Source organism: Cyanistes caeruleus, chromosome 5 (assembly GCF_971803275.1).
Source record: "Cyanistes caeruleus chromosome 5, bCyaCae1.hap1.1, whole genome shotgun sequence".
Taxonomy (NCBI): domain Eukaryota; kingdom Metazoa; phylum Chordata; class Aves; order Passeriformes; family Paridae; genus Cyanistes; species Cyanistes caeruleus.
This window is the reverse complement of record NC_141705.1, coordinates 59804302-59817433: the sequence shown is the minus strand read 5'-3', so window position 1 is coordinate 59817433 and position 13132 is coordinate 59804302. Positions and strand designations below refer to the sequence as shown.

General features: G+C 41.8%; 1 protein-coding gene and 1 long non-coding RNA gene across 4 annotated transcripts in view; one reads left to right on the top strand and one right to left on the bottom strand.

Moving 5' to 3' along the window:
- The window catches only part of LOC111928861 (uncharacterized), a 28080-nt gene extending 15382 nt beyond the window's left edge, over window positions 1-12698 (bottom strand). Inside the window, exons 1-5 of one of the 2 annotated variants that reach the window (XR_015286949.1) lie at window positions 12589-12682; window positions 8883-9000; window positions 5290-5693; window positions 3403-3572; window positions 2757-3088 (exon numbers count right to left, since the gene is read on the bottom strand). This is a non-coding gene — a long non-coding RNA (uncharacterized LOC111928861). Of the gene's footprint in view, window positions 1-2756; window positions 3089-3402; window positions 3573-5289; window positions 5694-8882; window positions 9001-12588 lie in introns of both variants that reach the window. The other variant, XR_015286950.1, reaches the window with a different exon arrangement.
- CDS1 (CDP-diacylglycerol synthase 1) overlaps window positions 1-13132 on the top strand; it is a 249811-nt gene that overhangs the window by 66550 nt on the left and 170129 nt on the right. The window lies entirely within an intron of this gene.

Below are 13132 nucleotides of genomic sequence, written 5' to 3'. Positions count from 1 at the left end.
CCATAGGGTGTCTTCATAAAACAAGCCCTCCAATGTGATGGAGTTATTTCCTTGTCTCTCTGAGCTTTCTTATTGCTGCAATTCCCTTCTCATGTCACCTGGTGGCTGCTGAGCCCTTCTGCAGCTCAGAAGGTGCCATTTGCTCCTGGGAGCAGCAGAAACCTCCAAAGCAGTCCCAGGAGATTTAAGGATTATAATAGGGTTATTTATTTTTTTTACTTAATTCCTAGTGATGGAATCTGACACCATAATATTTATGTGAGCAAAACAGACAGTGCTTTTCCATGTAAAAGGAGAAAGAACAGATATAAATATTCTCATTTTGAGTTAACTCATGCTATTTTCACAAAATTCCTCTTGATAGATAGTTTGAAGTGAAAATCAGGCCATTAGTGTGGGGAAATACTCGATTCTTTATTAACAACCTCCTCTGCACAGCTGCATCAGTAACTAAATTGACTGGGTCCAAAAAGGACAAGGTAATTATTTTCAACAGTGTTCATTGTGATCTTCACCCAAACTGGGGACAATTCAAAGCAAAATACTGAGCAAAAATTACTCTGCAACAAGCCTAATGTCGGTAATTTCTTAGTTTCTTTTCAAAGGGTCAAGAGGGAACTCTGTCCCGCATAAATGCATAAATGAGGGAACCATTTTCATCCTGTGACAAAGATGCCAGTGTGGGTTGAATTGGATGGAAAAGTGTGATTATTAGTCATGAAGCTTGTGGAGTGATGAATTTGCCTAGTGTTTAGTTTTTGGTGTGTTGTTTCATTGTTTGTGTTTTTTTTTAATTCCAGTAAACTCATCCATCGGATCCTGATTTCTTTTTGGCCCAGTATGGTTGTTAGAGGTGGGTGTTATAATGACATATCTTCTTGATTAAGGACAGGTGGTTTTCACCCTTGTCTGTCATCAGCCTGGTTTACAACAAGAGGTGTGAAAAAGGCACAATTTTCCCACAGGGCAAACACACGTTTGGATGAGGTCTTGTGTTTAAATGGCACATAATTAATAGCTGTAAAGAGTCTGCTCCTCTAAACATAGCACGGTGGTGATTTTCACTTGAACAAGTACTACCAGGGGAGAGAGTTTCACAAACAAGAAAAGAAGAAAATATTTGCTCAGGAATTTAAAGTCAGGAGTCCTGTTCAGAGACAGTGTGGTGTGTCCTCTTACCTCTTTCAGGTATTTCTATCAATCTGTTTTGGAGGATCTTTGGAGGGATGACTGAGATGTCTTATCTGGGGGGCTGGAGAATGGGAGTGGGGTGTGCAAGCACACAATTGCTCTTGATAAAAGTCTACCAGAGCTGCAGCTGGCACAAGAAGGGCACTTCTGTTTTCTTGAGACAAAAAATCCTGCAGAAGTAGTTGCCAGGATATGACCTTGCAGGCCTGAGGACAGGGAAGGCCAGCTGGCACTAGATCCAGTGGATGACATGTATCCCCCTCTCCATGGACAGAGTGCTTCAGGAGGGGGCCTTGAGTCCTCCAGAAACAGATACTGAGCAAATAGAACTTGTACAGCTCTTTCTGCAGGCTGCTTCTGGCCAGCAAAGAGCACAGAAGTATGTGAGGGAAGAAGGACTGCTTCTTTTGAAGCATGGCTCATTGTGAAAAAGGTGCAAGGGAGTAGAAACAAAAGCTCTACTACTTTTTAATTACACCCACCCCCCACCCCCAAATCTTTGTGGGAGGGTCATACTCTCCCTGCACAGGGTTTTCCTCCTGATAGCATTATTTCAGTGTTACATTTCCCTTGCTCCTATGATAGTGCCTTCTTGGTTGTCTTTCAAGACCCTGTCAGATTTGAGAACTTGCAGTCAATCCAGTACTTTCCAGTGCTGCAATCTGGGAGAAGCTCTCCTGTGCTCACAGGTGCACTGAGCTGCGGTAGGGAGAGCACTTCTCTTTCTGCTCCACTACAACAGAGCACCTCCCCAAAAGTCTGCTGGGGCTGAGAGATGCTCCTGCTCTGCTTCTCCTTGGTACTGACTCTTCTCCAGTGGTGAGCCCAGTAAGGGTTTGGGTTTATCTTCAGCCAGCTTTGTGCAGCACTGGGGGGTAAAGGGGAAGAGGTGGGCTGCAGTTGGATGAGAAGACTGTCAGAGCCAGGGCTTTGAGGGCCAGCTCAGCTAGGACAGGTCTGCAGGACAGGGTTATGATTCCGCTAGGAAATCCCTGGAGCACCCCTGGGTTTGGGTGCTCTGCCTGTTTCTGCCTAGACCACTTGTGACCTGCATTTTAAGTCCTTTTTCTTCACTGCTCATTTCACTTATGACTCTTGGCTTTCACACAGCTCTCAGAGCAGCTAAGGCTTGTTCTGTGAGGAAGGTGTTCCTCTTCCTCCAATCTTTATTTTAGATCTGTGTAGGTTTCTAAGGAGCATATACACTACCTTCCACCCCAACCCCTTTGTTCCTTCCTAAAATTACACTTCATTTTCTGCACTACAGATGTAGAGACAGCCAACTTTCTGCCTGAAGTTGTGAAATGGTTGGGATGGAGAAATAGAGAGGCAAGACCTTAGCTGAGACTTGCATGTGGGAGGGAGGAGGTGAAGGGGGGCAAGGAGTATTCATGGAGCCCCATATAGAGGGACCAGCAGCCTGTGTGGCACAAAAGCATTTTAAACTTGCAACAGGGGAATGCTCTATGGGTTGAAGGCTTCAAAGAGAGAGCCTGCCAGCTACAGAAAACAAATCTTTAAATAAAAGGGAGAATGATGAGAAAAAGTCTGAGCTGCTCACTCACAGGAAGAGAGCCGGCTTCACTCAGCCTGGGTGGAAAACTGTGTAATCCCATTGGCTTTGGGGACATTGCAAGGGCTTACAGCATGGAAGAACTTAGCCTGCTAGGTCCAATGGCCTTATTCAGGCTGAATAATTCTTTTGTCCCCTCTCTGCATCCTGACTGCAGCAGTAGGCACCAAAATGTGTGTTGGTTTTGGTTCCAGTGCGTCAAGTTTTACTGGGCTTGTGTGAAGGACCCTTATTAAAACTGCACTGCTGAGCTGAAGGGAAAGTTTCTTCAGCTTTCCAAAAAATTCTCTTTCTGGGCAGACTCCAAGCTTGGAAAATGTCAGCCTGAGAAGTGAAACATAAGGAAAATTACAAGCAATGGAATACAAGGAGATGAAATAAATCGTTTATCACTGATAGTAGACTACCAGCTATATTACACATTTTAAATGGAGTTCTCTTTTAACAAAAATAATTATAAAAAACACTTTCCAATTAATTGAAAGAACTTATTGCTCCAGAATATCAGTGAAAACCCTGTCTTGAGAAATGTCCTTTAGTTAAATACACACCAGCCCTAGTCCCTATGTCTGTATAACTACAAGCATATTTTGGTTTTAGAAGAAATTTTTAACATTCATATTTTCACCACTGCTTACCTAGTAGATTCTTGATGGAGCGAGAGGGAGCTTGAAATTATTCTGGCCCCATCTTGCATCCTGTGCTGTCATGACAGAAGCTGATGGCACCTGGGTTCTCCTTGAAACTTCTACAGGTTCCATGTGCTTCTGTTTCTCTGGCTGACCCTTAAATAGTGGCCTCTGAGCTTCTGATATGAGAGTGAGAAAAATACACAAGAGTTAGAAAGCCCAGTGTCTCTCTAGGTGCCAAGATTTTCCTGTTCTCTGAGGTTTTGTTCCAGAATAATTTCTCATGTTTCTTTATGTTCCAGTATGATTTTCTTCTTCCAGGAAGGCATTACTTGATTTTGGGATTTTTACCTTCAGTGCAAGCATATGATTTCAAATACCTTCCTCAGACTCCCACTGTAGTTCCTCAGAAATGTAATGGGCAGGTAAGCATGGGAAAGAATTTGATTATAGTTGAAAAGAAAGACAAAACAGATCTGATGGTAAAGCTATCCAGCATGCTTTAGGTTTCTCTCTGTAGTTTAGGTAGAAAGGATTGTTCTTCTGCCAGTGTAAATATATAAATTTTAAAAGAGATGTCAAGGACTGCTTAACATACAGACAAAAAAAAGTTTCACACATCTGTGCTTATAATAGCCCTATGTGTTTGTATTCTACTTATTTATGCATTCGCATTTGGTTTATTTAGGAGATCTTTGCCCAGAAATGTTCCCCTATTAACTCTATATGGCTCTATATGGTAATTAATATATCACTGTGATATTCCATCTGTTATTATTTTTCCAGCATTTGCACCTATAAGCCCCAACCAAGATCAGAGCCTCATTTGGATCCCGTGATCAAAGCCTCTTTTGTACTACGGACTCCACATATGCACAGAGGGTAGCTGAGGTTTTTAGTCTAAACACTGAAACCAGGCAAGTGTCAGTGAAGGGATGGGTGCTGGCCCTTAGCACTGACCAGCCTGTTGAGCAGTGCTGAGGAAAATGTTGTAGAAGTCAGTCAGGCCCAGATCCCCTGCAGTCCCTTCACCATTCTTCCTCTCCTCAGTGCTGTAGCACTTCCAAAATGAGAGGCATGATATGACTGTGATTTCCTTGATGTCTTTGGGCTAGTAAATTACCTACCCAAGACCTTAGAAAGGGATGTAATGACTGTACCCAGGGCTGTCATCTTTTTGCTCATAAAGATGGAATGACAAAGCAACTTGGTAAGCAGGCTTAACAGCAAGGATAACCTAATGTGAGCCATAATTCTGTGATATTTTGTGCTCCAGCAAGTTCCTGTTGGGAGCAGTGGGAGCCAAAGTCCATAATCTCCTTTGTAAGAGCTTGGCAAACATGGGAGGTGACTACAGCAGTAATGGCACAAAAGATGCTTTAAAGCCCAGCCCTGGTTATGGAAGGAAGCTGGGAGTCAAGGCTCATGCCCACAGCAGAGGTGTAAGGAAGAGGGGAAAAAGGAAGGGGTAGTGTCAGTGTGGCTGAGGTTTATTAATCCAAAACTAAAAGTAAACATAAATAACCTGTAAAGAGTGTGGAAGTAGAAGGAACATTTTAATTCAGCTTTGCAGATTGTGGATAAGTGATTCTGGGAGGCCAGGGTAATTTTTTTAACTACTCTGGTGATGGTGATATTGCTGTGTAATCTGAAAGTAAAGAGAAAACTATATTTTGTTGGAATACTAATGTGTTAATAATTATAAAATATGCTTCTCCAAACTGCTGTCCAATGGAAGCAGCCTCCATAAGCAGTGTTGTGTTCATGCTGTCAGGCACTCATTATTTCTGTTCAATGGTGGCAGGAAGGCACCAGCTTAACTATAAATACTGACAGAAAGCTGAAAAATCTTCTGTTGGAAGGGAAAAAAGTAAGGACAGACAGTTAAAAACCCACCTTTACAGTTTCTTGATGGTGAAAACAGAGGTGATGACACTTATGACACCCAGAAAATGCTAAGGAAACATGAAATGGAACAACCAGTTTCAATAGTTGAGGTGGGAACGAAATCTTTCCACCTGAAGCTATATTAAAATATTTTCTTTCAGATCTTCTTCCTTAGAGAAAGGAGACTTTGTGTGTGTGTGTCTGTGTGTGGTTGGGGATGGTGGAAAATAAAAATTTTCAGTATTTCAAGTTTGAAAATTAAAATATGTTTATTAATCTAAAATGTCCCATGGCAGTGGTACTCTATGGAGTTCCTCATGTTTCCACTCTGCTGCTTGGTCTGCATCTTTCCATCTAAACCTCAGAGCCATCTTTCTGCAGAAGCGGGATGAAGGAAGGTGCCATTCTGTGCTCTGAAACATAATTTGTTTGGATGATCTGTTAATTGCAAAGAATCCTGTGAACCCAGGTGTGTTGATATTTGGGCAATGCTTTTAGGGGAACAATTTCCCAAAGCCAGGGTGAAGGACATCTTTCAAAAATAGAACAGGAATGACAATTTCATAAAATTTTCCTGTGAATCATATGAATAATCTACCAAAAAAAATTAAAAAAATACCAGAGCTGGTTTTAAGCAGTTACCTCAGAGGCCATTCATCTGCTTTGTTTAGTCTCAAAGAACACCAAATACATCTTATTTCCAAAAGAAACATCCAAAGGAATAATCTTCCAACATGTCTCCACGTATTTGTGTTGCTGGTAGTTTTTTGGCCACAGATACTCATGCTGTGCAGGGCTTTGGCCTGAGGGTTACACACTTCTGGTACTGTGGGTACCAAATCTGCTTCTCTTGCATAGTGGCCTGGCTTTTGGTAAGTCAACACCAGTGGCATTTCAAGGTTGTCTTTAACCTTGGTTGGGCACCAGGCATCCTACTTGCAGGGCAGTTTAAAGGCCTAATATGAGTGCAGTGTGCCAGGTCTGGGGGCAGAATTTTTATTTTAAGTCACCTTAAAAGACATTTTTTGTTGAGATTTTCTTTTTTAGAGGGTTTTCACATAAACTACAAGGATGTTGAGAGAAACTTTTCTAATTTAATAAAGGTTTTTAAAATTCTCATTATGAAAATAAGAAAAAAGACACTATTGTTAATAGATGTGTCTTTGTTTTTCAGTTCACTGGTATCTAGAAACATTTAGAGTAATTCTTCAGATTTCTAGATGGGAATTTCTTATGCTCATGTGTAAATAAACCACAAAGCCACAAATAAGCACTTGCCACTTTGAGTGGGATTTTGAAAGCTAAATGCAGGGGCACAGTTGAACTTCAGAAAGAGTACTTACAAGCAAGGATTTGCAAGGATTTACTGACATTAAGGCTTGCTAAAGCATGGTTGTAACTTTAGCCAAAACAGTTATAAAGGGCTCTTGTGCTGATACCTCAAACATATCACCTTATTACTGCCTATATCCTGAAGTTTGAGAACTACCATCCAAGGAAAATTTCAGGACTTAGAGCACATGACTGGTAATAAGAAACATTCCACTTGAATATTCTATCAGTTTTGCCTTTATTTGTGGTGGCTCAGTCAAGAGCTGGATTGAAGAGCTCGTTTTAGAAAGTGGTTTCTTCCTCAACATCTCCAGTTCTGCCAGGGCAAAGGACAAATACTCAGAGCAGCACTGTGGCAGAGTTAGGAGGAGCACTGCAGCTTTGTCACTCCTACACTGGTGGGGTCAGGGAAAATGCAGAGTCTTAGGAAATACAGTGGTTTTACATACATGATGGAACCATATGTTAGTAAAGAGCCAGGATTTACATGTTGATTGGCCAAGACCTCACAGGCATCCCTCCAAAAGGGCCATACAGCTATGAGGGTGCTTTGCTTTATGGGGAGGGGCAGAAGAGGGACAAAGCAAAATTAATATTGCTAAAATGGTTCTTGTCTTGCAAAAAGAACTTGGACATATTTTTTTCTTAAATTCTATGCAAATACTCAGGATAAATACTGTGTTTAAACTTTCCTGGCTGTTTCAGCAGGCAAGATAAAATCATCTTCATAACTACGAAGAACAGGCTTTCAGTCCAGATGCAACTTTTTTTCTTTATCTCTATGATTAAGCTTGTTTTACTAAACTTTATTTTATTGCAGCTTCCCAGAAATGCATGCTTTACTATACCAGACAAGAATAAGCAATGAGCTCATACGCAGAATAAAGTCTGGTTTATAGTTATGGAATATACATGCTCTGTGTTTGCTATGAGTTTAGTATGTGTGTCATGCATTCTACTAAACAATTCAAGCATAAATGGAAAAGTTGGGTAATAATGGAAAGACTCTAAAGCTTTTGAATGCAAAAGGCCTTGGCAGAAACATAGGTAGGAAGTAAGAGCTTTGATGATGCTGTTTATACTTGCTTTTAATAACAAGCTCCCCAACAGCTGTTGGGATGTAAGAGCCTTTTTGATCATCAGGACAGGTATTTCAATTATCTGGTACACCTGACACAAGAAAAGATGCTCATTTTATTGAAAGCTGAAAACAGAAATACTACAGATTTTGTAACATATACAGAGAGAGCAGAATCATCCTGCAGGTTTAGCAATGCAGGTCTAGCTCCGTAAAATAACTTTAGCAGTGTGAATCATCCAGCAGTTTCATATCAAAGGTGCATATTTACAAACAATGTGATGGTTTTCCTTACTGTCAGCAACACACAGTCTCCCTGGAAGTTGAAAGTCAAACTGTGCTGCTTTTGGCTCACACTTCAGCAACCATAAAATTGGCCCAGTAGAAGCTACAATACAACCTATTACCCTGTCCACGGACTTGAGAGGGTATTGCTTCAGTCCCCTTGTGTTTGAGAGCGTAGCGCTTTTTAGGAGTTGGTGTTAATGTTGTTTGATTTCTTTCATCTTTGGACCTGCTGGTATCCTTTAGAGCTCAGACATCTCAGACTCTCTTCTCTGACATGACTAAAGGTGGAAGAAACAGCAGTCTCTGGCTTTACACCTTTCCAAGGAACAAAAATTGGCCCCAGATGGAAGCTGACTGTTATCAGCACTGAAACCCAGCAGTGCCATGGGGTTCCCAGAAATACATAATCCCCTTAAAGGGCTATCTGGAATATCTTGTTTCACCCAAATTGAAAAGTCCAAAATTAAACATTTTATTGGTAAATACTTAGAAAAGGACTTGCAACCAGACCTTGTTTAAACATTTTTTTGTCCTTCATACAATGCATTGTAGATGAAATGGGCAGGTTCTTGGACACTTGGATTCAGGCATGGCTGTACTGTGGTGGTAAAGCCCAAAGGCCTTGTCACTGTTGCAGTAACCAGTGATGAGTATTGGTTGATAGGAAAGAAGAGAGAAATCTGCAAATGCATGGGGCAAATAGCTCGCTTCAGGCTGGATTATTCCTTACACATCAGCTGTGCAGCTGCAGGAAAGCTCTGATGCCAGGTGAGGAACTGGCATAGTTCAATTGCCTGCACTCTCACCTGCTTGATTAAACACAGGCATTTGCCCATGTTCTCTAAATTACTTGGGATCATTTACAGTTGTAAAAATATGCTGTTACAAAAGCTTTGTTGTTTACCTTTAGGGATGAACATGTTCAGCCCTGACAATGTTATCTAGAGAGAACAGCAGCCCAAATCATCTCAAACATGCTTGCAATATAACACAGCTTCAGGCAAGGCTCACTGACACCAGTGCTGTGAAAGAAAGGAACAAAAATGAAGCGTCCATTACAATGAGCAGTGTGAGGCAGATGACACAATTCTGCTTGAACAACCAAATTTAAATAACTGAAAATTGCACCGCCTGTCCTTTTTTTCTAGTTCTCTGGAGGTGTTCTTTCTGTGGCAATGAATTAGTCCCAGGCTTTAACATAAAACAGCATGTAGCCCTGAAAGCTGTAGCACTGCCTGTCCGGACAGAGCACAAGGCTTCTGAAACATTGCCGTCTCGTGGCAGTCTCCTGGCACCACTGCAGCTGCTGTAGTACAAACAGCCTTGCCAAAGGTCACAGGCAGGTGTCACAGGCATTTAGTGGTAGGCAGGATGCACAGTGGAAACTTCCTCAAATTTCACAGAACTCATAGAGAGTTGGTTTTGTGAAAAAAAAAAAGGAAAATTAATCAGATGAGACAGGTGCCCAGTCAGATGATGACAAAGTAACTGAACTGCTGCCAAGTGAAAGGCAGCCCTGGATTCCCTTGATGGGTTTCTGTGCTTTCATGAGCCTCATAGCAGCCCTGAATTCAGTCACCTTGCTGAAGCAGTTCAGCATCTACATTGACAGTCAGGAAAGTTTACAGCTCGGGAAGGCAAATGGCCTGGGATGGTGTTCTCAGAATGGGAGTTGTCTTCTTTTCCAAACCAAACTTGCTGTACTGCCTTCAGCACACTGTGTTATACACACTCAGTACAAAATGTTACAGTCATTTTGCAGTAAATATAGGACAAAGATATCCTAAATAATGTGAATAATTTTTTTGCTTTTTTTTCCCCACCGACATTGAGTCAGGGATGTTTTCTGCCATGAATTGCTTTAGCACTCATCACTTAAAGGTAATCATTGTCTCTGTGTATAAATTACCATCATTCAAAATATTTTGGCACGTACTGTGCAGTTTGCTTTTAAAAGCAAATCACCATCTGTCTTAATTTTTGATATGTGAATTATTTTCTAGGATTACAGTCTTTGTAATTTACAAAACATTGGTCTAATGAGAGTCAGATTTCCCAGTCTGTGGCTAGGAAACACCAGTTTGGAAGATGTGTGTGGGTGCAAGTCTGACTTTTACATCTGGCAGTCTACACTGGGCCTTACACAGACCCTATCAAAGTAACTTGGTGGATTTCCACTGAGCTGTGATGAAGAATCTCTTTATCCTATGCCAAATATGTTGACCTCCTGTCCTGTAGTATCCTCCTGAGTTTATATGAATATCCCATATATTTCTGTCTGCTTAGAGCTATTGTAAGGAAGAAATCCTTGCCAGACCACAAGCACCAGTTCTAGGAAGGGTATGTATTTAATTGCACAGTGCCTCAAATCATGCCTGGCTTTTAATAAAGCTTAGAGAGGCTTTTCTATGCCTCACCCAGATGATCCAAGTCTGAACACAGGGGCTCCAAGTCAATGTCTGCTTCTATAAATGGAGATGTCCGTAGAAAAAGACAGGTGGGTATAGAATTTCACTATATACAACACATATTTGCTACTAAAGCACTTCCATATAAATGTAAAGCACTTCCATATAGATTTTACTGATTTATTTTATAAAATACAAACTTGACTACAGCTTTGAGCAATTACTGATGTTACTTCAATAAATTTTCTTCCCTCATGTGCCCTTTTCCACTCTAAGAAAAATTCAGTGACTAAACTTGTTCCCACTGCATCCGACCATTTTTTAAATTGGAACAATGACAGACTTTGGAGTTTCACTGGCTGGATTTCAGGGCATTTCAAGGATTAATAGATACCTTTACTAAAGACCTAGGACATGTTTCACCAGTGAGTGCCTGAAGGATAGGTCTCTCTGATTTTTATGAACTTCTGAGGATGCAAAGGCCATTTAGCAAATGTTAGTGCCATTAGCAAAATTAGTGGCAGCTCAGGGGTTCTGAAGCTCTGCTGTGTCATTTGTGCTGTAGAAGCTGTGTTCTCTAGCACTGGCCCAGACTGGCTCTAGAGAATGAATTTGACATGGTGCACCTTCTGTGCCTTGGGTAGCAAGGCAGCAAATACCAGGGCTGGGAGCTTACACTAGTTACACCCCTTTTTCGTACAGGCATGGAGTGGAAACCAGCCCAGCCAAAACCTGGATCACCTTACAAAGGTGGAAGCAATTCAGAGAAAAGCCAGTCACAACCAAAGCCTAGGCAATACAGGGAGTTTGAGGAGCATGCAGAGATTCAAGCCCAGGGCTAACATTATAGTCTGACGTATTGTTCATGTAAGAGGGGAAAATTCCTTTTCTTTGTTACCTTCTCTGTTGTCACTAGAGCCCTGCTGGAGCCAGAATGCTTGCTGCCTTGTGAGATCAAGCCCTGTGATATGCAAAATACCACTCTGATGTATTTCATATCAGTGACTTTAGTAAGTAGTACGTGGTAGTCACACCAGCTCAATGAAAATCATGAGGAGGCAAAAAGAACTGAGGGCAAACACAGCTGTGATAATACTGGTTTTATAAGGGATTGCTATAGCTACTGGCCCTGGTATGGATTTGGAAGGCTAGGTAGTGCTGTAATTTGATGCCTTTCATGCCTTATTCACTCAAACATATATAGTTTTATTTTATGTACCCACACCTTATAACCCTTGGCTTCACGTGTCTGTGGCTGTAAAATACAAGCCTGTCATTTTCTCAGATTTCCAACCTTTTTCACTTCTGTCTGTAATAGGCCTTTTTTGCCTCTCACTTAAATGTAATCAGATTTCCCTAATGATGTGATGCACTTGTAAGAATCGTTGAGTAGTGGCAAGTTGTTGTCTTTCTGTTGCAGAAAAATATAAAAATATTTGCTTCTCATGGCTCATGATTGCTGATATTTTTTTTTATCAGATTTTGTTTTCCTAATTCCTCCCCCTGTTGTATCTTCAGGTGAACCCAAGGACTATCTATAAACTCTCTCTTTATGATCTTGACATAAGCTGAAGCTTGCTGAACTGCCCTTCATGTTTGTTTTTGATATTTAATCTGGACATCCCTAAAACAGTAGAGTGCTTTGAGGCAGCAATAAGGTGCCAATCAGTTTATTAAGTCATCCTTCTATGAGCATGACAAGCTTCATCTGCTCTTGGAGCCTGACTTAATACAGCCAAGAAAGGCATTCACTTGCTTTTTATTTCTCCTAAATTCCAAGGCCAGTTAGTATCTAGTTTGCACTGCCCAAAACCTCTTATCAATTTGCTTTTGACTACGCACATGGGGTGAGAAGGGATATTTGTGCTTTGGGAGCTGGAGCATTGGCATCTACAACTTGTGGTAGCTCCAGTACCCAAGTCCAGACCCGGGCGTGGTTTTTACCTGGTCACAAGGCCTGCCAGAAATCAGGCATTTATCAGGGACTGAGGCTTCATAGACACAGAACAGCAAGACTGACCTGTTTAGAGTTGTATATTAGACTTACCTGTTGTGGATTTGTCATGGAGTTACTTTACCTTTAAGGGAGTTGGAGTTGCTGGGAAGTGCTTGGAGTCTTTTCTCCTGACCAATTATCGGTCATTGCTGAGAATTGACAGCAGTTTAGGCCATTGAAAAGTGAGATCAACTTGTGAACCCTACCTTAAAGTGTAAAAGCAGAGCTCTCTGAGTTCTCTTTGTTTCCTGGCTGTGGAGGGTGGTGGAGCTCCAGGCCTCCCGTCCCTGCCCAGGCCATGGGGCCGGGCGGGGATGGGGCCGGGCCTGCCCCGTCTCCAGGCCGGGAGATGGGGGGGCCTGGGGAAGGTTTTCCTCGGGCCGGGCCGAGCCGATCTCTGGCTTGGCTGCAGGTTTTGCTGTAACTAATTCACTAGAAACTGCCCAGTGAAGAAGGAGAGAGGCTCAGGACTTGCAGCAAGCAGAGACAGCCACACTCTCCAGAGCAGCTATGAGGAACCTTCCATCGCAGACGGCTCCAGCTCCTGTTCAGCAGAGATCTCTAAACCATCTACAAAAGCCTGGGCAAGATTTTAACTCTTTCATTACCCAGATGAGACTTACGGATTAATCTTTTTATCCAGAGAGAGAGAGAGAGAGAGATCAACATGAAAAGAGACTTTATAAACTACCAGTGACAGGAAAGAAAAGAAGCTTCAGAAGAGGTGGAGAATTAAGAAGATGCTTTAAT